We start from the raw sequence: 24107 nt of genomic DNA on the forward strand, positions 1-24107 counted from the left end.
GCCAGGTCCCCCGTGTCAGCAGCCATACAGCTCTATGTCTGAGCCCTGCACCTGTGGCCATTCAGCTGCCTGCCCTGCCTGCTCCATCATCTCATCCTCCATGTGAAAGTCACCAGGGGTCAGGGGTCAAGTGGTGACCAAGGTCAGAGCAGCCCCCACTAGAAGCCTCCTCACACAAACAGGTCCCTGGCCTCAGCACACAGGCTCCGTCATGGTATAGATCCGCTTACTCAGCACCGGCAGAAAAGTTTCCAAGTTACCTCCACTCACATCCAGAGCTGCACATCACTCTCAGCCGAAGTCTGTATTGGGGATCATCTCCTTGGGACCAACATCCAGCGCCAAAAAAAAAACAACCCCCGAGCGTGAACGGAAGCGAGGAAAACGTGATCAGCTGCTGCCGCTGGAGTGACACCACCGCCACACAGCCCGGGCGGCTCCACCTCCACTTACTCCCCGGAGTGACTCAACCTCCCCTGTCACCACACAGCCCGGGCGGCTCCACCTCCACTTACTCCCCGGAGTGACTCTTCCTCCCCTGTCACCGCACAGCCCGCACGCTCCTCCTCCACTCACTCCCTGACAGCCGCCCAATTGGCTTGCAGCTCGCACTATGTTTACTATGCAAAGAGATCAGTCACTGGAGTTTGGTCCAGGAGGCTGCGGCCAGTTTCTGTTATTTACTGTTTCCTTTCTCAAGGGGAGGAGCCATGCGAGTGACTGAGGATTATGCAACTAATCCTCCAATGGCTTCTTTCTATGGTTCACCTCGTCATTGCCTCCGAGCCAGCCACACGACTGAGTCACAGGAGACTGCCCTGCCCTGTCACACCGCTCCGTGCCGCAGTTAACCCCTTCACATGTCCGTTGACAATGTACGGACATGGAGCGCCTCGCTTCAATGGTTCATTAGAGCCTCGTGTATAAAAAAAAAAAAAAAACAGTCCAGGGAATAAGTGGAGCAGCTGCTCACAAGGACCAATCAGATCACCTTTCATTCTATAGTCGACGCTGGGAAAATGAAAGCTGATTGGTTGCTATGGGTAACTGCTCCACTTGTCTATTTTTACACACAAGACCCACAATATGCGCATGTTTATAAAAGCACAGCCGGCCGCCGCTTTCCTTTAAAAGAATTCCAAAAACATTATGCAATATGTTTTGTCTCCATGTGAATTGTACCCTAAGGCCGCATGCACACGATGCGTATTACGTGTGGATTTGCTGCACAGATTTTCTGTGGGAAATCCGCAGTATAATACAGTACCAGCAAAGTAAATGAGATTAGAAGTATGTTTCCGGACGTAAATTGACCTACGGTGCAGATTTTAAAGTCCGCAGCATGTCAATTTATCTTGTGTTTCAGTCTCAGAATTGTATCTGACACGTTTATTAAACGAACACACCATAATCCGCAGCAAAAAATCTGCACCTGTTTTTGCATAAAAATGTAAAATCTGCTCCTGAATATGAGTAAAAAAAACGCAGTATTGACTGCAGATTTCACTTGCGAAATTATTTGCGGTTTTGGCGCAGATTTTCCACATCAAATTCCCTAAAATGTGCATGATGTCTAAGGCCAGGTTCCCACGGGTCAGACACGCTGCATAAAACTAAGCAGCTTATGCGACCGAGAACCCGCAGCACATTCTGTCCAAAAACCAAACCACATTGTGGTGCAGTTTTTTTGGGCAACATTTCCGCTGCTGAAAGTTGCGCTAGAGAAAAAACAAAACACTTTCATATTTACTCCGGCCGTAGTCATGGCGACGCCTTCCACCAATGACATGTAGTCCGGCCTCCCAGGAGGCCGCGGCAACCCATGTGACTGAAGCAGCCTGTGATTGGCTACAGAAGTCACATGGGATGAAACATCATCCCAGGAGGCTGGTCTGGAAGAAGAATAGACGAAAGCGTCGTTATGACAACACCCGGTTTGTAAGTATAAGCTATTGTTGCCACAGAATCGTAGCAACAGTCGCAACACTTGGCTATTTGTTGCAGGTTTTTCATTGAATTCAATGGGGAAGACCCGCAATGAAAACCCAGCATAAATTGGCATGCTGCGGATTTAAAATCCGCACCTCAAGTCAATTTCTGAACGTTTTCGATGCATTATTTTCCCGCAGCGTGGGCGTGAGATTTTCTACATCTCATTCACTTTGCTGCTGCTGTAAATGATGCAGAATTTCCAGACATTGATAGATATCAGTAGGAGAAAAGCCTCTACATTTTAGCAAGTTGTCACGTGCGGTCATTGTCCAGCATTGGAATACCCCTTTAGATGTTTAGTCAGCGCTGTAAATCTTTACAATAGGACAATACTGGAGGAGATTAGTACTTATCTGCAGCTATGTAGTATAGCTCTACCAAATAGAAGCTGGAAGGGGCCGCAAAACAGGCGACATCTAATGAGTAACCTGGGGAAAAGTCCAAAGTGCAGCTGTAATGATAACCTGTGACCTGGAAGCCTAAAGAAAACGGTGATACAGTCGCTGCTGGGGGGGGAAGACATTCACAAATAATTCTGTAGATAGACATTTTAATCTTTTTTTATTTCATACTGTATATAAAGGTCACTTTACATAGAAAGACTTTTCAGACCACCAACGAGCGGTCAAGTAGTTTGAAGAGTCATTCTCGCGGGTCTGCTGGTCATTTCCGTGAAGGCCGGGAGCTTACAGTAATGTTGCCATAAGCAAATCATAACAATACTTGGCCAGTAAAGGCCATTTAAAGGGGTTTTCCCATTCTAAGCATTTATGGCATATCCACAGAATTCCTGATAGGTGAGGGTCCCATAGGTAGAACCTGCACCGATCAGGAAATTGAGGGTCAGCTGATTTCCATCTGCCTCATTCACTATACACTACAATCGAGAGGGCCGCACACGGTGGTCAGGATGATGGGTCAGCAAACCTCTTGTTCTCCTGATGAATGAGGGTCAGAAAGGTGGGACTCACACCTAGCCGCCATTTATGGCATATCATGCGGATATGGGAATACCTATTTAAAGGTTGGTGCTACATTACAATTTTGCCTGATACTAGGATCTGCTGCTGCACAAGGGGCATTTTTTGCAGTAGCTCCCGAGAAAATTGAAAACAAACGACTACTTTCTCATTATGTACCGTTGGTAAAACACACAGCATAGTGCTCCATGGAAATGCACAGGCCACCAATACAGCCCTGGTACTGGTCACATACAACTCCCCCTAGTTTTGGAAGTTCTGAAAGGTCATGGTTTTGCTGAAGATTAAACTTTGAGTCATTCTTACCATCGTCTTATACATCCTGCTTTCAGCAAGACACCGAGTTACATGCTATATGAAATGATGTGCTTCTAAAATGTCATTTTGTTACATATGAAAAGGGAAGTAAACAGAAAGTGAATTCCACCACGCCATATTTCACCATCAGCTTAACAAGAAAGACGTGGAGTCCGTCACAAACCCTTAAACGGAAGGCATCTGATAGCTGCTCTAAGGCCAGGATCACACACACAGTTTTGGTGCAATTTTTGGCTGAGTGTTTTTTTTTTAAAGCCAATCTAACAAGTAGACACAAATGAAAGGAAATGCATCAGTCTTTTCTTCATACATTTCCTTCCATTTGGATCCATTTTGGCTCAAAAAACGGAGCCAAAAACTGCATTAAAGCCTAAGGGCAGGAACACACTCCGCATAAACCAAGGGTCTCAAGCACGCGGCCCGCGGGACACAGAGCCGCTAGTACAGACTCTGCTCCGGGACTCTGGAATTCCCTGACATAGATGTCGACATATGGACAGCGATGTCTGGGCCTTCCCCAGAGTGGAGTCCCGGGCAGAGCGCTAGTATCGGCTCTGCTCCGGGACTCTGTGGAATTCCCTGACATCGCTGTCCATATATGGACAGTGTGTTAGGGCCTTCCCCAGAGCGGAGTCCCGGGCAGATCGCTAGTATCAGCTCTGCTCCGGGACTCTGTGGAATTCCCTGACATCGCTGTCCATATATATTGACACACGATGTCTGGGGTTTCTCCAGAGCCGGGGTCCCGGGCAGAGCACTAGTATAGGCTCTGCTCTGGGAAAGCCTCTGACATCGCTGTCCCAGAGCAGTAGTCCCATTGATGTCAGGAGCACAGCTGGAGTCCCAGGAAGAGCCTACTAGTGCTCTGTCCGGGACTCCAGCTCTGTGGTTGCCCCTGACATCCATGTCCATATATGGACAGTGACGTCAGGAGCAGAGCTGGAATCCCAGGCAGAGTGCTAGAAGAGGCTCTGCTCCTGGACTCCAGCTCTGGGCAAGCCCCTGACATCACTGTCCATATATGGACACTGATGTTAATGGCTTCCCCAGAGTTCTGGCGCAGAGCCTATACTAGTGCTCTGCTCTGGGACTCCGGTTCTGGGGTTGCCCCTGATATCACATTCCGGTCCAGGAGGATCCCCTGACGTCATTGTGTATGGACAGTGACGTCAGGGGCTCCAACAGTAGAGGAATCCCCAGCCAAAGAGTCGGCAACGCTCTGGCTGGGGATTCCCCAATAGAGCTATCTACATGGGATGTGTGTGGCAGCATCTACAGGACTCTGTGGCAGCATCCGCAGAGGACTCTGTGGCAGCATCCGCAGAGGGCACAGTGGCAGCATCCGCAGAGGGCACAGTGGCAGCATCCGCAGAGGGCACAGTGGCAGCATCCGCAGAGGGCACTGTGGCAGCATCCGCAGAGGGCACTGTGGCAGCATCCGCAGAGGGCACTGTGGCAGCATCCGCAGAGGGCACTGTGGCAGCATCCGCAGAGGGCACTGTGGCAGCATCCGCAGAGGGCACTGTGGCAGCATCCGCAGAGGGCACTGTGGCAGCATCCGCAGAGGGCACTGTGGCAGCATCCGCAGAGGGCACTGTGGCAGCATCCGCAGAGGGCACTGTGACAGCATCCTCAGAGAGCACTGTGGCAGCATCCACAGAGGGAACTGTGGAAGCATCCACAGAGGGAACTGTGGAAGCATCCACAGAGGGAACTGTGGAAGCATCCACAGAGGGAACTGTGGAAGCATCCACAGAGGGCACTGTGGAAGCATCTACAGAGGGCACTGTGGAAGCATCTACAGAGGGCACTGTGGCAGCATCTACAGAGGGCACTGTGGCAGCATCTACAGAGGGCACTGTGGCAGCATCTACAGAGGGCACTGTGGCAGCATCTACAGAGGGCACTGTGGCAGCATCTACAGAGGGCACTGTGGCAGCATCCTCAGAGGGCAATGTGGCACTATCTAAAAAGGAGCAGCCCAATCTTGACATGTGTGTCTGCCAAACACTGCTAACTGAGCCGCCGGCCTGCATTTAGCGACACTTAAACTGGAAAACTGGATTGTTGAAATAAGCAAGTGGGGAAATCTCTCAAATTTTAAACCTAGCGGTATTATTATAGTAATGTAGTAGTATTATTATTATTATAGTAATGTAGTATTATTATTATAGTAATACAGTGTTATAGAAGATCAAATAACTAATACAATAATTTTGTATTGTATCAAATTTGAAAGTAATGCGGCCTATCAACTTCCCATTTTTTCTATATGTGGCCCACTTACCCGGCCGAGTTTGAGATCCCTGGCATAAACACTATGGATTTTCCGCAACGGATTTCATTGCAGAAAACTTGCAGCGTAATGCAGTAACAGCATTGTGGGTGAGATTTGGACAAATCTCATCACCACACCGTGGAAAGAATCAGCCGAAAAAAACGTTCATAAATTGACCTGTAGTGCGTTTTTTTTAAGCCGCAACTCATCAAATAATACTGCGGAATCGTTGATCTTCTGTTGCGAGTTTTCCCTATTAAATTCAATGTGGAAGTAAAATCCGCAACAAAGAGATATGTCTTGCAACTCTTGCGGCGGAAACTCGGCGGTTCCGCTGCAAAAATCACAAATGAAAACAAAATGCAATTTAATTTGAAATGACGGTAATAAATAAAACTCATACTTACACCTTGCAGTAGTCATAGCGACACAATCCTCTCTTCTGAGCGCAGCCCGGCCTCCTAGGATGATGTTTCATCCCATGTGACTACTGCAGCCAATCAAATGCTGCAGCGGTCACATGGACTACAGTGTCAACACAGGAGGCCGGGCTACACTCGAGAGAGAGAGAGAGGGAGAGACACACGCGTTGCCACGACTACAGGCGGGTACGTTTAAACAAATTGTTTTCGAGATGCTGCCCGGAAAACTGAACACGATCATGTTTTTTGGACGAAATTCCCTGCGGCTACCAGCGCGTACGTGCTGTGTAGTTTTACGCAGCATATTCGTCCTGATTCCGCCTAGTGTGTTCCTACCGTAAGGTTGGGTTCCCACAGTGCAGATTTTATTTTTTATTTTTTTTTAGACAAAACCAACCTGGTATCCAGGAGAAGAGACCTAGAAGGCCTTTCTTTATATATTTCTTCTGTTTACGTTCCGTTCCTGGTTCTGGCTAAAAAACGCATGCAACATCTGCAGCAAATCTGCACTGTGGGAACCCAGCCTAAGGCCGGGTTCCCACATAGCGTAAACTCTGCTGAATTTCCGTAATGGAATTCTGTGCAGAAATTCCACAGCATTTACAGTAGCAGCAAAGCGGTGAGATTTAGTAAATCTCATGCCCACACTGCGGGAAAAAAAACCGCAGCGCAAACATTAATAAATTGACCTGCGGTGCAGAATTTAATTCCGCAGCATGTCAATTAATGCTGCGTTTTCATTGATTTTCTGCCCTAGGTTTTCCCCATTGAATTCAATGGGGGTGCAAAACCCACAACAGAAAGCCATGTGTTGCGACTTTTGCGGCGCAATCGCAGCATTTACGCCGCAAAATTCGCAACACCGGGAAAAAACAACAAACATACTTACCCAGAACGCCCTCCTTCTTCGTGTAGTCCGGCCTCCTGGGATGACGTATCCCATAGCCTGAAATATCATCCAGGGAGGCCGGAGCGGACATCAGAGGACGGAGGGGGTAAGTATGTGCGCTTAATTACGCAGCAGAATTTCCATCAGAAAAATGTGCGATTCGGACGGTAAGTCCTGCGGGTTCCAGGTCGGATACGCTTAGTGGTTTTTACGCAGCGTATCCGTCCCATGGGAACCCGGCCTAAGGGTATATTCTTTGTTAAGAAATTTCTGCGACTTTCCCATTCACCTGAATGGGGCTTCCAGAAATCCATGCTTCAAAAACAGATTTTTCAGTTGCAGAAATTTCTGCAACAAATCTGCCGCCCTTTAATATACCATTAAAAGCATTTATCCGGGTTATTAAAATAAAATAATTACAACATTTTTCACAATGGGTTGCAAATGTCCTTAAATAAAACAAAAGTACGTCACTATTTTTTTTCCCCTGGTGATCCAGTGATGATGCTTCTATGGTTCTCCCGATGTTTGTTTACATACGGGCAGAATGTGACTGCTGCACGCCAATTAGAGGACTCAGCGGTCATGTATTGCATTCATAGCACGAACGCTCTGATTGGCTGCAGTGTTCACATCCTCCCGCATGTAAACAAACACTGGGAAGACCGCCAGAGCGTGAGCGCTGGATCACCATGGAAAAGAATAGACTAGTACTGATTGTTTTATTATTCTAGGACATTTGCAGCAGATTGTAAAAGATTTTAACAACCCGGATAACCCATTTAAGCTGGGCATACATAAAAAAAAAAATGGCCATCTAAAATGTCTAAAGACAGTTCACCGATTGATATCTGCCTTGCTCTGTGGCCTGGTCTTGGCTTCTGTTGGTGGGTTGCAGATCTGACCTTTAGCATGAACAACTTTACAAGACCGAACCTGACAATAACCGAAAACTCCAACACGGCAGATCAACTTTTCCACCAATATTTGTCTTCGGTTGAAAAGGTGCTGATGGTTGGCAGAAAATGGTCTGAATTGTCCAAAATCTCTAGTGAATGGCCAGCTTAAGAAAAACAAGCCAGCAGGTGCAGACGGCTCCCTGTGAATTCCTGCCAGGGGTATACTAAATAGTGCCCCCTATATGTTGCTTTGTGACCCTCAATTAACATATAGAAAACACTTTTTTATTAATTATTATTATAATGAGGAAAATACATCAAAATTGTTTTGTTCACAAATCACCATAAATAAATAGGTTGACTTTATACTGTATATACAAGTACCAAATATATACAGGGTGGGCCATTTATATGGATACACCTAAATAAAATGGGAATGGTTGGTGATATTAACTTCCTGTTTGTGGCACATTAGTATATGGGAGGGGGGAAACTTTTCAAGCTGGGTGTTGACCATGGCGGCCATTTTGAAGTCGGCCATTTTGTATCCAACTTTAGTTTTTTCAATGGGAAGAGGGTCATGTGACACCTCAAACTTATCGAGAATTTCACAAGAAAAACAATGGTGTGCTTGGTTTTAACGTTACTTTATTCTTTCATGAGTTATTTACAAGTTTCTGACCACTTATAAAATGTGTTCAAAGTGCTGCCCATTGTGTTGGATTGTCAATGCAACCCTCTTCTCCCATTCTTCACACACTGATAGCAACACCGCAGAAGAAATGCTAGCACAGGCTTCCAGTATCCGTAGTTTCAGTTGCTGCACATCTCGTATCTTCACAGCATAGACAATTGCCTTCAGATGACCCCAAAGATAAAAGTCTAAGGGGGTCAGATCGGGAGGCATTTCTTCTGCAGTGTTGCTATCAGTGTGTGAAGAGTGGGAGAAGAGGGTTGCATTGACAATCCAACACAATGGGCAGCACTTTGAACACATTTTATAAGTGGTCAGAAACTTGTAAATAACTCATGAAAGAATAAAGTAACGTTAAAACCAAGCACACCATTGTTTTTCTTGTGAAATTCTCAATAAGTTTGATGTGTCACATGACCCTCTTCCCATTGAAAAAACTAAAGTTGGATACAAAATGGCCGACTTCAAAATGGCCGCCATGGCCAACACCCAGCTTGAAAAGTTTCCCCCCTCCCATATACTAATGTGCCAAAAACAGGAAGTTAATATCACCAACCATTCCCATTTTATTTAGGTGTATCCATATAAATGGCCCACCCTGTATATTATATACATACACATTTTATTTGTGAGAAGTTTATACAATAATGTTGATACATTTTTACAACTACGCTTATAATCGTTATCTATATACCAGTACATTATGCCTACGCCTAAAAATATGCACAGCCAAACATGGCCATATATTTCAGAGAAATGACTGTCGCACTTGGTGGCTTTGGCGAATTTGGTTTATGATCTAATGTGTATGTTTGCAGCATAACGGTCTACCAAAATCTGCCATCAGAGTAAAAAAGTTTCAGGTAAGTTGGAAAAGTAAAATCCTTTGTTATCCCGGAAGAGAAGATGGCTGGCAGCTACTTATTCCGCTCTCCCTTTTAACATAAACATGCAAGCTCAGCTGATCCAGACGTGCATATATGGGGGGGGGGGGGATCAGGAGCGCTAACGGACGGCCGAACCTGTGTGCCCAGCACAACAGTCATTGTGACAGGACCCTTCTGGGGGCCTGACTGAGGGCTAGTGCTGCCTTTATAAATTGTTAGACACACCTCCTTTTGTTTATACTCTATAGATGTCGTAATCAACATTGATTGTAGAGGATAGGAGTTGTTTCTGTTAGGGTAGTTCACACAGGTCAGATTTGCTGAGAAAAACTCTGCAGCAGATCAGTCAAGATCCCACAATGAATTCCGGCAGAAGGTCTTTGATATGGTGCAGATTTTAGGCCAGATTTTCCGCTGCTGAGAACATTCAATTTGTGCATGAAAATTTTTCTGCAGTGTTTGGATAAGATTTTTAAAGGAAAACCATCAAACGCTGCTACAAAGGTGAGGTTATGGAAGACAGTTTCATGTCACAGGTCGATCATTTGAAGACTGAGCACAGTAAGGCTGGGTTCACACGAGCATGTTACGCCCGTAATGGACGGAACGTATTTCGGCCGCAAGTCCCGGACCGAATTCACTGCAGGGAGCCGGGCTCCTAGCATCATAGTTATGTAAGACGCTAGGAGTCCCTGCCTCGCTGCGGGACAACTGTCCCGTACTGTAATAATGTTTTCAGTACGGGACAGTAGTTCCACGGAGAGGCAGGGACTCCTAGCATCGTACATAACTATGATGCTAGGAGCACGGCTCCCTGCAGTGTGTTCGGTCCGGGACTTGCGGCCGAAATACGTTCCGTCCATTACGGACGTAACATGGTCGTGTGAACCCAGCCTAACAAGACACAAGGTAGTTATACTGCATCAGCAAGGTCTCTCCCAGGCAAAGACTTCAAAGCAGACTGGGGTTTCAAGATGTGCTGTTCAAGCTCTTTTGAAGAAACACAAAGAAACGGGCAACAGTAGATTCAGTGGTGAGCCAAGGAAACAGTGCAGCAGATCAAAGACACATCATGCTTACTTCCCTTCAAAATCAGAAGATGTCCAGCAGTGCCATCAGTTCACAACTGGCAGAAACCAGTGGGACTCAGGTACACCCATCTACTGTTCGGAGAAGGCTGGCCAAAAGTGGTCTTCATGGGAGAATTGTGGCCAAAAAGCCATAAGTTCGATGTGGAAACAAGTCCAAACGACTTAAAGGAATAGTGTCGCCCAAAAAAATTTTTTTATATTAGTTTGAGCTTAGTGTTTTATAAAAAACTTTTGTATTTATTTGTGTTACTTTTTTTTATTTTTTTACTTTTTCTTCCCTATGGGGGCTGCCCTTTTTTTTTCCATTTCTGTATGTGTCGATTAACGACACATACAGACATGGAATACGGCAGCTACAGTCCCATAGTGAATGCGAACGGGGCCCGTTCCATCCACTATGGTGTACGCCGTCTGTGTGGGAACGGCGCATGCGCCGCTCCCACACAGTCCAAGTTGAACTGAGCGCCGTCCGGCGCCATTTTCCTGTAGACCGGAAGTCGTGGCCGGACAGTAAGATTACTACTTCCGGTCGCGGCTTCCGGACTTGTGCACTTGGAGCAGCGGCAGCAGACGGAGCGGACGGACCGGAGGGAGCGGCGGCGACAGGAGCAGGTAAGTGATTTCTATGTATGTTCGTGTTTCAGTGTGTTTACTACTGTATGTAAACCTTCTACACTGTGTGTTAGCTCAAAAAATGGCGACACACAGTGTAGGAGGTTTGACCGTTCAATCCCCTCGTTTCTCCCGGCACTAGCCAGGATAAAGGAGGGGGGGATTCTGAGAGCTCACTAGAGCGAGGGATTTTTTCCCAATTTTGCAGCATAAAGCAATGTGGTTGCTTTACCACATGCAAAGCTGCAATTTTGGGAATTGCTCCATCTAGTGACCAGCAATGGAAAATATTATAAATTAGAATCTAATTTATAATATTTCCTGACTCGTGAAAAAAATAAAAAAAATTAGAACAATGTTTAATCACCTACACACTAATTGTTTAACTAAAAAAAAAAAATGCATTTTTTGCTAGCAACACATTCCCTTTAACTATACACGAAAACATGGGAACTGGGGTGCAGAAAAATGGCAGCAGTTGCTCTTGACTGAAGAGTCAAAATGTAAAATATTTGGCTGTAAAAGAAGGCAGTTTGTTTGTGGAAGGGCTGGAGAGTGGTACAATAATAAGTGTCTGCATGAAACAGTGAAGCTTGGTGGAGGTTTCTTGCAAGTTTGGGGCTGCATTTCAGAAAATGAAGTTGGGGATTTGGTCAGGATTAATGGTGTCCTCAATGATGAGAAATACAGGAAGATACTTATCCATCATGCAATACCATCAGGGAGGCGTCTGATTGGCTTCAAATTTATTCTGCAGCAGAACAACGACCCCAAACATACAGCCAATGTTATTAAGAATTATCTTCAGCGTAAAGAAGAACAAGGAGCCCTGGAAGTGATGATATGGCCCCCACAGAGCCCGAAACTCTACATCATTGAGTCTGTCTGGGATTACATGGAGAGACAGAAGGATTTGAGGAAGCCTAGATCCATAGAAGGTCTGTGGTTAGCTCTCCAAGATGTTTGGAACAACCTCCCTGCTGAGTTCCTTCAAAAACTGTGTGCAAGTGTACCTAAAAGAACTGATGCTGTTTTAAAGGCAAAGGGTGGTCACACCAAATATTGATTTGATTTAGATTTCTCTTCTGTCCATTTTGTAAATTGATAAATAGAGCTATTAATACTTCTATAAGCATTCTTACTTTATCGCATTTTTCCACAGCTGCCTAAAACGTTTGCACAGTACTGTATATCGGCCTGACAAATCCCTATGGACACGCATGGCATGTACGCTAGAAGTAAAAGCTTTAAAAAAAAATAAATAAATAGATCCTACAGGAAGAAAACAAGTCTGGGGTCACTAAAAATTCTAAAAACATTGTAAGCAAATATTCCTGGCGACAACCCTTGAAAAATGAGAGTGCAGAAGGTAAAGAGACCGTTATCACGCTTATATAAGCAGATCCAAAACAAGGCCAAAGTAAGTGATATGTTCACTGCATTAACATGCGCTGTGCGGTCTATGCCAGCACCCGGAATGGAGAACACTGCATAGCCGACTGCCAAATCAGATAATGTCTACTACACTTACCTATCTTCACGGTGAGTGGCACGTTGATACAATTATTTACCTAACCAATGTGCCACACGTAGCACAGCAGTCTCAGTACTCCCACTTATCTCTTTCATAATGAGTAAGACATTAGAAAATCACAAGCACAAGGCATTCTAATCTGAAGATGGCACATATTTCATCCCTTATCTCTGCAGGCCGTCTCTCAAACACAGCTTGTCAGAGCAGCTTGTCCATTGTGAGTTTAACTAAAGCCTTTAAAGAACAAATTAGCTGTCCTTATTCCTAAATCTTAATCAGCCTCTCTCTCCGAGCCACTAGGTCAAGTTTAAGGAAATTAATATCTATTGCACGTCCATCAAAGTTTTTATATCACGGTAGATTTTTCTGCCCTCGTAGTAGAAATGACGCCAGTGGGAGTAATTATAGGCTCTGGCCCTTGTGTCCTCTACAAACAAAAGGGCTGTACCGTGTGTGACTAATGTCCCCATAAATTATCACAATGGGTTAAAATCCAGCGCAGGGCAATGCTTTAAACAATTACCAAGAACCACCATGCTGGCTGAAGGAGTTTACATAAAATGATTGAACTGGTTTGGATACTTGGACTATCTTGGTCAGGTTCACACAAGGCGTTTGCTTACTGGCGATGCTGCTGTGGTGTTTTATGCGCTATGTTAGTGTATGGAGATGAATGAAATGATCATTCACATACGGTCGGTCGTATGCTGTAAAATCACAGACATGAAAAGTGCAAAGATTGGTTCTGTAATGGTGCAGCTCTCAATTACATCACTGCCACAATAACTAGATCAATGGAGAAAAGTAGTTATTGTCATAAAATGGGAAACGCAAGAAATAAGACATTCTGTGGTTATAAAAAAAAAATGGTTTTAAGACATTGCAGATTTAAAGAAAAAAACAATTCTGTTCACTACAATGCAACAAATTGCCACTGTAGTAAAACGCAGCAACAGAAATACACAAGAAAAGAGGAATATGAATGAGGTCTAAGGCCTCATGCACACGGCCGTAGAGGTGTGCACGGCCGTGATTTGGGGCTCAGACGGCCGCGGAGCCGCCTGCAATTCGCGGGCTGTGCACATTGCCGGGTGCATTAATTTGTATGAGCCTGGACCGCAAAACACGGCCGTAATAAGAAATGTCCGTTCTTTTTGCGGACCAGGCTCCTGGGCCATGCACGGACCGTGGAAACCACGATCGTGCGCATGGGCCCATTGAAATGAATTGTGGCCGTAAAAACACATTCGTGTGCATGGGGCCTTACACTGCTAACATCCTGTGTGAATCCAGCCTAAGGCCCAGTTCAGAGTTTTTTGGCGCTGATTTTGACGCGGAAACCTCATCAGAATCCGCGCCGAAAACAGCCAAAATCACCCCATATTGATATCAATGGGAGGCAGAGGCCTGGTCTTTTCCCGTGCAGATTTTAGCCGCTCACCGGGGGAAAAAGCGACATGTCCTTTCTTGTCGCGGTTACACCTCTGCCCTCCCATTGAAATCAATGCGGCGCTTGCTTCTGAGCGTTTTTTTCCCGCGGTCCTTAATGGCTGTGGCTGAAAAACCCCACAAAAAAGCGCAGGCAGATCAAAATTAGCCTCAAAATTCCGCCGGCAAAAAAACCCTGTGTGAACTAGGCCTAACCCTACCATTATGCATCATACACACGGACCTTCTATGATGGCACACATAGTTCCTACAGGTCCGCCAATCTTAGAGCTTCCGTGTGTCGCTGTCTGGAACCTGTTAAGTGCGGTGTTCTTATAAATCCTCTGTGATATGGCGTGCAATGAAGAATACCACAATTTCTATTTGGTCGTGGATTCCGTATGAATCAGTGAGAAATAAAACCTCAATACGTCTGTGTATAACATTGGATGCACATTATAGACCCCCAGTAGTTTTGATCTTTACAACACCGATCCGTAATCCAGCAATGTGCATGAGCCCTTATACCCGACTACCCCTCCAATCATTTTTTGGGTTGTTTGATACTGCTGTTTATGGACGTTCACATGTCCTCATCACTATAAAGTTACGCTGGCTCCATGCCGGCCCTAACCAGCGTATAACATCTGCAGGGTTTCGCTCCCCCATATATGCTGGCAGTAAGCAGCGGATACAGTGCACCCATCTATGTCATTGACTTTACCGAGCAGAGAACAGGGAAGAAATGTTTAGTAGCTTATAATAAAAGGTATATTTACAGTGTGCCGTCTAAGGAGAAAATTACAGTACAGGATATGTTCATTAAAGAAGAATGATGACAAACGTAAAAGTACTTCATTTACAAGCCATTATGTTAACAAACATAGCAATGAATCACAGCGCGGAAACCGGCCCCACAAACCAATTACTGTTACTAAAACCATCTTTTTGCCAATAGAAGTAATGTGGTGTTTGCGGGCACTGGAATATTTTGAAAGCCTGGTAAGCATGACACCGCTGGCTGCAGATCAAACAGGGCCGGCATTACCTTAGTGACAGGCATGTTACACAAAATAATGCCACAACATAACATCAGCGTTTGCTTTTTGGCTATGCTTTAATATTAAAGAGGTTATGTCATTCACAAATGGAAACCAGGTGTAGTCATTTGGAACAAAGTTCTGTATTTTAAAGTGGGTTGTCAAAACCATAGTAACTCGTGTGCGCTTCTATGTAATCTGTAGATTACGTGGTCCATATTATTATGGCAATATTAATAGCATATCGGCTATCCGATACTGCAGGCAGGTCCAGATCATAGATGTTGGTTTTCTTCTAGCCACAGAATACCTTCGATTAGTAGACATATGGGAGGTCCCCTGTGGGGAGTAGTAGTTGCTGCTCTATAAACAGGAAGTGCTGACGGCTTGAACGCCGATCACCCGCAGCAGCGAGATCTATAGACTGTAAGAATGCAAATGTGACTGCTGACTGAGTATGAAAGAGGAAGAAGGCAGGACTTCCTGAAAAGGGAAGACACAAACTATACACATAAAACGCCATGTTGTGGAAACTGGATGTTATTAACCCATATGTTAGAATGACTCTTCTCTATACCCTAATAGATAGGCATTCAAATAAAATAAACACTCTTTACTAGAAGCAGAAATTAGATTGACTAAGGCTCTGTTCACACTTGCCTCAGGATCCATTTTTTCCCCATTGAATTATAATGGATCAGTCATGTGTCATTCAGTATCAGGTTTTTGTTTTTTTTGCTGGATACAATACTGCAGCAGGCTACGCTTTTCTGACAGCCGAGCTGTATGGAAAGAAACAGAGCCTTATAGATGGTAAACATGGGTAATTCAAATGGTCTGTGAGCAGAATACAGGCGCATATACAGTGTACAATGCCTGTATTATGTGAACGCAGAGAGGTTGTCACATTATGTCAGAATGATAAAGGCCATTTGCCAAGATATAATGATCGGCCGAAACACCATTGCAATTGTTTCTCCACATTGTCGGCTTTTAAATCTATTCACATCACGTTTTTTGGCTTACGTTTTGACGTATACGCCTGGAAAAGTCCCCGACGTATACGTGAAACAGAAGCTGTGACGGATGCCTATCAGTATTAGACATCCGTCACCTATAGGCTATAATAATATCTGCTTATTGAATACTTCATGAACTTTCATGACCCTTTTCATGAAACGGATACTGCCCCTGTTAGGTATCCATTTGACGCATCTGTCACGCATAGGCTACAATGTTTAAAAAAAAAAAAAGACACGTTTAATGTATACCTTTTTTACAGGAATCCGCGGGAGGGAATAGTGTAGTCTACTACGTCATTCCATACCTTTTAGATTTGTGGTATACCGACAAATATCAGTCAGATGGACATCAAAAGGACACTCTTTGGCCTCTGTCCGACAACGGAGCCCTATGGACACGTTTAGCGGGTACATCAGGAGCTTTCCAAACATACACGCTAAACATAGACAAAAATCGTGATGTGAACAGGACCCAATTAATCACGTTCTTTCTTTCTATTACAGACAGGCTGAGAAAAAAATATTATTTGCCAGAGAGGATGTTTTACGGTCCGATAGGTGGACACAATCTGTAGTTTACGTAATCGAATTATCTGTAATACAAGTAGTCCATGTGCTTTCCTGGCTCCTGAGAACGATGTGGCACTGCCATAAAAAGCCACATTCACTAGTACAAAAAGAGAAGCACTGCTGCTGAACAGAAATGTAATGAATGCTGCGGACATAACTTCACGCGACGGAGCTTGTTTGTTTTTACAGTGTCAAGAAGTCGACGCAATGCCGAGGTGAATCACAAACCTAATAACAGTTCACACCAGTCCGGCCCAGCGCTCAAACTCAATTGAGACACTTCACAATGCAAATATTTAATGACCTTGTGGGCTACCAAGAATATAAAGCTTTACTAGTGAGTCATTTATTTCACTTCATTGTTCACATTATAAAATGTAGGACACTTCACCACTAAAAAGGTGCATCTCTGGGATTTTGACCATGGCTGAATGATACAGACACAATCCTGGGAACGAGGAGACGTTCAGTGAACCAACGGTGCCAACCAGCCAGAGTTCTGGACATTTCTTTTTAAGGCCAGGATCACACACAGTTTTAATGCAGCTTTTGGCTCAGTTTTTTTGAGCCAAAGCTAGAATTGGATCCAAAAGGAAGGAAAGGTATAAAGAAAAGACTGATGCATCTCCTTTTTGTGTGTCCATTCCTGTGTTTGGCTCAAAAAAAACGTAGACAAAAATTGAACTAAAAACTGCATCGAAACGGATCCTTGTCTAACTTATTCCTGCAAACTAAAGTGGTCATGTCTTGCATGAACTGAATGAAACTAAATAGTGCATGCTTGTATTTAGGGTCTGCTAAGGGTGTATTCACAGGCGACAGATTTGTTGCAGAAATTTCAGCTTCTGAATCGGGCTTGCAGAAGTCCATGCAAATGCTGCAAAAAAACAACCCTTTTAAAAGGGTTTCTCTCATCTCCGCCCTTTATTCAACTTTTTTGACAAGCTACACGAACGGATAAAACGTCAAATTTCCTACTCCAATTGTTTGTTTTTGCTATTCTTTTGGTGGCCCTACGCGCCTTGGCTCCAGGCGATTTGTGGACAGTACAGTACTATCCCATGTGCAGCAGTACCAAACGGCCCCAGGAGCCATCCCATATACTTGTATGGAGCTGCCAAGAGGTGGCCAGGCAGGGAGTAACTGCGCATGCACGCCCCCGAGATCCAGGCCATCCTCACTATAAGATGGTGCAAGCGCAGTCACTACTACTGTACTGCAGCGGCGGCCATTACCATGGAAAACAGGAGATAAAACAGTAGACCCTTGGTGGAGAAGATCTGGATAACTGTTCATTTTTGAAAAATAATGATTTTGCTAAAATAAATATTTTGACATTACTTATTTTATTAAAGAGGATTGCTGAGAGAACTGAACATAGAATGCAAAGATTAGGAGACTATTCCTGCACATGGTCTACGCTGAGGCTTTACTGTATTACTTCCTATAGAGCCTACTTCATAAGAACAATGATCATTTTAAGCACTGACTAAGGGCCTGTTCACATCAGCGTTCGCTTTCCGTTCCGGGGTTCCGTCGGAGGTTTCCGTCGGGTGAACCCCGCAATGGAAAGTGAAAGTGAAACCACAGCTTCCGTTTCAGTCACCATTGATATGAACGGTGATGGAAACATCGCTAATTGTTTCCGTTCGTCACCATTCCGGCAGATTTCCGTTTCCGACTGAATCAATAGCGCAGTCGACTCCGCTATTGATTCCGTCGTTAAAACTGAAACCTTCCGGAATGGTGACGAACGGAAACCATTAGCGATGTTTCCGTCACCATTGATATCAATGGTGACTGGAAACGGAAGCTGTGGTTTCACTTTCACTTTCCGGTTCACCCGACGGAAACCTCAGACGGAACCCCGGAACGGAAAGCGAACGCTGATGTGAACAGGCCCTAAGGCTCTGTTCACATCTGCGTTGGGGTCCCGTTCTGAAGTTCCGTCTGAGCTTTCTGCCAGAACTGGAGACTGAGCAGACACAAACTGACACCGACAGAAACCAGAGGTTTTAGTTTCCATCACCATTGATTTCAATGGTGACTGATCCGGTGCCCGTGGTTTCCGTTTGTCTTTGTTGTGCACCGGAGCCATCGTTTTGCGGGAAGCAATAGCATAGTCGACTATTCTATTGCTTCCGGCAAAACGACGGGTCCGGTGCACAAAAGAGACAAACGGAAACCATGGGCACTTGATCAGTCACCATTGAAATCAATGGTGATGGAAACTAAAACCTCTGGTTTCCGTCGGTGTCAGTTTGTGTGTGCTCAGGGTCCCGTTCTGACGGATAGCTCAGACGGAACCCCAATGCAGATGTGAACAGAGCATAAACCTGTGCTCCCATAGGTTTCCCCCACATAAGAAATAGATGCCATAGACCCATTCAGCACCTGTCAGCTTTGCTTGCTTTTTACTGGAGGCCCCATGGTCGACTATTGACTATAATGGGCCTGACATACAACTTTTGAAAAACAAGCAAGGAAGACCCAGCGTAACTTTCTTAGTAGCCAGGGAATAAGAACGTTCATATGTTAGGAAGCAACTGCAGCAAATTCCTGGAGCATTGGTCAACTGTCCCATGGAAACTATCCAGCCCTAATATAATCTGGCCAATAAAGTAGTTTTTTTTACTATTAAATGTTAAATTCAACTGCTTTAAAATAATAGTCATAGAACATTGGCCACAGAAAGTTACTGATGCTAAAAATAATGAAGTTAAGTTTTAGTTTAATGAGAAAATTAATAAAATCAAAGTAGGCAGGAGAATATGTACATCTTGGCAACCATTTTTTCCATTGCTTACAAAGTTTTAAGACACAAGATTTAAAGTGTTTTTCCGGGTCTATAATATTTATATATATAATTATATTTCTAAAGACACTAATGATAGGCCTTCAGTATCAGATCGGTAGGGATCATACCTCCAATACTCCCGCTGATCAAAAGGTGCCAAAGTGCTTGCTACAACAATTTAATGGGACTGAGCTGCATTACCAGGTACAACCACTAGCAAACGTATGGCGCTGTGACGATAAACAACATAGGGGACGCGGTGCTCATGGAGTGCCACAACTCCTTCAGTTAGCTGATCGCCGAATGTGCAACAATCTGATATTGATAGCCTGTCCTAAGGATAGGCCATCAATATTATAGTTCCAGAAAACCCTTTTCAGTAACTTTGCAAATACTTTTTATGAAAAATATAGCAGTGTTTTATGTACACTGATCCTGTGCAGATGCTCATCAGGTATGCTACATAGTAAAAATGATACCAACAAAGAGAACATGCGTTTTACAGGGAATGCCCACTGAGTTCTGAACTTGGAGCTCCACAAGCAGACATGAAAATAGCAGAAGTAATACACAAATCAGCCAACACAGTGGAACCTAAACCTCTCCAGGTACACAGGGACAGGAAAAAAAAAGCTAATTCAGATTTCTACATGATATGAGGTTCACACAAAAGCTTCCAAATTGAGAATTAATATGACTTCATCTAGCTGCTGCATCCAGATAATGGCATAGAATCAGGCAAGCGTTTCATTCACATCTGCACTAAATGATTCTGTTCCATAGACTTTCTACCCCAGGAAAAAATAAATCCAAGTCTGTACCATATTATAACAATCATTATTGAAACCTTTGATTGTGCGACAACTGTGGGACAACATATGCCAGTATGCCATTCCAGCCGAGGTGCAATAAAAGACATTCATAGACACACGCTGATTATGGAGATGTAAACCACGATCAAACAGGGACCACAGCCATTCATCCCTGGACATCTAGACGTCTTGTAGTGCAGGACATACCAGTCGAGTCCCACACAAGCGACTATGGAGGGTCCATAGCTTACTTATTCGCAGGTTCTCTGAACAGCTCGAACTCTCCAATGTAATCTGCGGGCATAATTTAAAGGAACATACAGGAAGAGTCAGTGGTAGAGAACACCTTGTTCCACTTCTTTCCATGTTCATCCACTTCCTGCCAGTGAGGCTGCAATATATTACTAAACAATAGACATAAGCCGCATTTATTCGGCTTCATTGAGATTAATGTTACTTTCCCTCAAACAGATGTAAGAGAAATTTTCCACTTACAGATGGCCAGAGAAATGATCATGAATGTTTTAGCGCACTCCTCAACGTGCAACTGAGAAGATGGTTTAATAAACACACATTACTGTACAATTAATGGCTGAATGACTACTTCCTGTGAGCATTAGAGCTCACTTTACTGCACTGATGCAATGCCTAATTTGCACTCTAACATTAACAAAAACTCCTTGTGATTTACAAAAGCAGGAGAGAGAATGTAGGCTCTGTAGTAGTCAATAAATGTGTTCCCTAGGCTCCAAATACAAAAGCGGCCTTCATATTTAAAAAAGGATATGTCAATGTATGTTTAACCCACAAAATTTGGAAAAACTAATAATAGCTATAAATTAAAATAGGTCTCGGACATAGGCACACATTTCCAATAATATATTTCATTGACATATTCAAGTAAATGTTTTTAAAGAGGCTCTGTCACCAGATTCTCAAATCCCTATCTCCTATTGCATGTGATCGGCGCTGCAATGTAGATAACAGTAACGTGTTTTGTTGTTTTTTTTAAACGTTAATTTTTGGCCAAGTTATGAGCTATTTTATATATATGCAAATGAGCTTTGAAATGGACAACTGGGCGTGTTTTTTTTCGTATGTCCAACTGGGCGTGTATTGTGTTTTTAACTGGGCGTGTTTACTTGTTTTACTAACTGGGCGTTGTGAATAGAAGTGGATGATGCTGACGAATCAGTGACCAATCGGCATCATACAATCCTCTCCATTCATTTACACAGCACATAGTGTTCTTACTAGAACGATGTGCAGGCACATACACAAGTGTCCTGATAATGAATACACATGACCTCCAGCCTGAGGATTTCATTGACTCCTGCAGCGAGAATTCGATCACCTGATTTTCTCAAAAAATGGGAAAAGGAGTCGATTGAATCCTCTTTGAGATTCATGGGAATATTGCTTGAGGAGGAAAAAAACTGTTTAGTCAGGAGCACACAGGAATTAAAAGATGGAATTAATTTGGTACATAAATTTTCTAGTAATCAAGACTTGGCCAAAAATGAACGTTTAAAAAAAAAAAAAAAACGTTGCTGTTATCTACATTGCAGAGCCGATCACATGCAATAGGAGATAGGGATTTGAGAATCTGGTGACAGAGCCTCTTTAAGCCCAGTAATTCTGACCAATCGAGGCTGAGAAATCTATGTGGACAAGACCTTTGGGGTCGCATGATGGTTGGCAGCTAAATTGGCACAGCTGTCCATAGCCCAACTTGTTAGCCATCAAAAGCACAGCTGGCATATAATGGCACCTCTGCAATCTGTGCTCTGCTTGTGTAAAGGTATCGACACACAGAGGCTGCAATGTAATATCCGCACTTTTTTTTGCAAGGACATTAATAAGCATTTAAAAACCACGTAGATTCATGGTAAAACCACACAGGGGGTCCGGTGTGCAGCCACTAGGTGTGTCCCTATCCTAAATGTGGCCATACACATGAAATAACGGTCAGTCGAACACTCATTTTGCCAACAGTTACTTCTCTCAACTTCCCCATAAACATGCAAGTTTATTTCAATGGGGAGGGAGGAGTAAGCCACTGTCAGACACACTGTCAGCGTCTTATCGGCCACGGAAACAACAGAATGGGCATAGTGAAATCCAATATACCCGGTTCTTTCCTCTAACATCTGCTGGGAGAGTGGGGTGGCCCCAGTAACAGAGTGTCAGACGACTTCTATCTATGTGTATGGAAGCCTAAGGGTATGTGCACACACACTAATTACGTCCGTAATTGACGGACGTATTTCGGCCGCAAGTACCGGACCGAACACAGTGCAGGGAGCCGGGCTCCTAGCATCATAGTTATATACGATGCTAGGAGTCCCTGCCTCTCTGCAGGACAACTGTCCCGTACTATAATCATGTTTTCAGTACGGGACCGTTGTCCTGCAGAGAGGCAGGGACTCCTAGCATCGTACATAAGTATGATGCTAGGAGCCCGGCTCCCTGCACTGTGTTCGGTCCACTACTTGCGGCCGAAATACGTCCGTCAATTACGGACGTAATTAGTGTGTGTGCACATACCCTAAATGTGGAAATTACTTACGGCAGGGATAAAAAAAAATATTGTCAACGTCAGGGGCCAATCCAACCTACCTATTCATGGACCTGCAAAAAGAGCTTTTAAACACATAACTACAATGACCATAAAGTTGAACTTCTCACAGATTAATCTAAAAAAAAATGACAAATTTTATATATATATATTACACACACACATACATACATATCTCCTGTTTTTACAAGGGTAGTCAAAAAAATTCCCTGGATGAAGTGACCTCCGTACACCCTCAATATCTATTACAACTTTCAATTGATGTTCCCTTGTTCGTTGTATAGTTCTTGGGATGAATACTTTATATGTCAAATCTTTATATTGACCATAGATATATTTATGCATATTACTATCAACCACCATGGTGTTTTTCCAAAACTGAAAAGGTACAATTTCTCTAGCTTTCTGTCAAGAGACCTCCAATTTATAAACCTAGTTCTCTGGCTCTGAATCCTCTCCAGCAATCCTATATCCTTTCTACAGTCTGAAGCCCAAAATTGCAACACATATTGAAGATAAGGCTTTACAAGGGACTTAGGGGAAACATTGTGCTTGAATTATAGTTTTTTTTCTTCTATTATGCCTGAAAATTGTATATGCTTTTGCAGCTGCTACTGGTCATTGAGTGCTGCTGCTAAGGCTCTACCCAAATTGCGATTGAGGCATACATTTGAATAAATAAAAAAAAAAGTGGTGTTCAAACACATATTGTAATGTTGCCATTGGTTTCTACGCCGCAAATGTAAGTCAAAAGTTTGCCTTTTTGAATACGTTTAACAGTTTTATATCTGAAATACTGTTTTCAGTTGAGAGGGGAAAGAAAATAATATAATATATATATATATATATATATATATATATATATATATACATACATATACACACACATCTGATAGGAAAGAAAACCCCTGAACTGTATGTAGAGTTATTGATGTATCACCAGCTTAAGACAGCTATCTTCCTCAACCTCTTCACGAACGTACACGCTTGGCTGAGCATGTATGGTTTTTTTTTTTCAAAGAGGAGAGGGAGACAAGTCTCTGTCAGACACTTCTGACAGCGGTTTATACTCCAACAGAACAAAGGAACGGCATGTTAAAATCCAACACGCTTGATCCTGGTTTATTGGAAAAATGGTAGATATTGAATTTATGTTTCAAGTAAATATAGTTGGCGCATAACTCAGGTGCCTTTAAACCCCTTAGTGACTTAACTAATTTGAGCTCGTTTCAGCAAACTTTTGACATGTCAAAGTGACATGACA

General features: G+C 43.7%; 1 protein-coding gene across 6 annotated transcripts in view; it reads right to left on the reverse strand.

Annotated features, from left to right (window-relative positions):
• Positions 1-24107, reverse strand: part of NCOA2 (nuclear receptor coactivator 2) — a 212934-nt gene that overhangs the window by 63442 nt on the left and 125385 nt on the right. The window contains exon 1 of one of the 6 annotated variants that reach the window (XM_075826139.1): positions 769-914. The exons of 3 other annotated variants lie outside the window; for them this stretch is intronic. The gene's annotated coding sequence lies outside the window, so the exon portion shown is untranslated. Of the gene's footprint in view, positions 1-260; positions 742-768; positions 915-24107 lie in introns of those variants that run through there. 2 more of the 6 variants (XM_075826136.1, XM_075826135.1) reach the window with 2 other exon arrangements.

Source organism: Rhinoderma darwinii, chromosome 5, assembly GCF_050947455.1.
Source record: "Rhinoderma darwinii isolate aRhiDar2 chromosome 5, aRhiDar2.hap1, whole genome shotgun sequence".
Classification (NCBI taxonomy): Eukaryota; Metazoa; Chordata; class Amphibia; order Anura; family Rhinodermatidae; genus Rhinoderma; species Rhinoderma darwinii.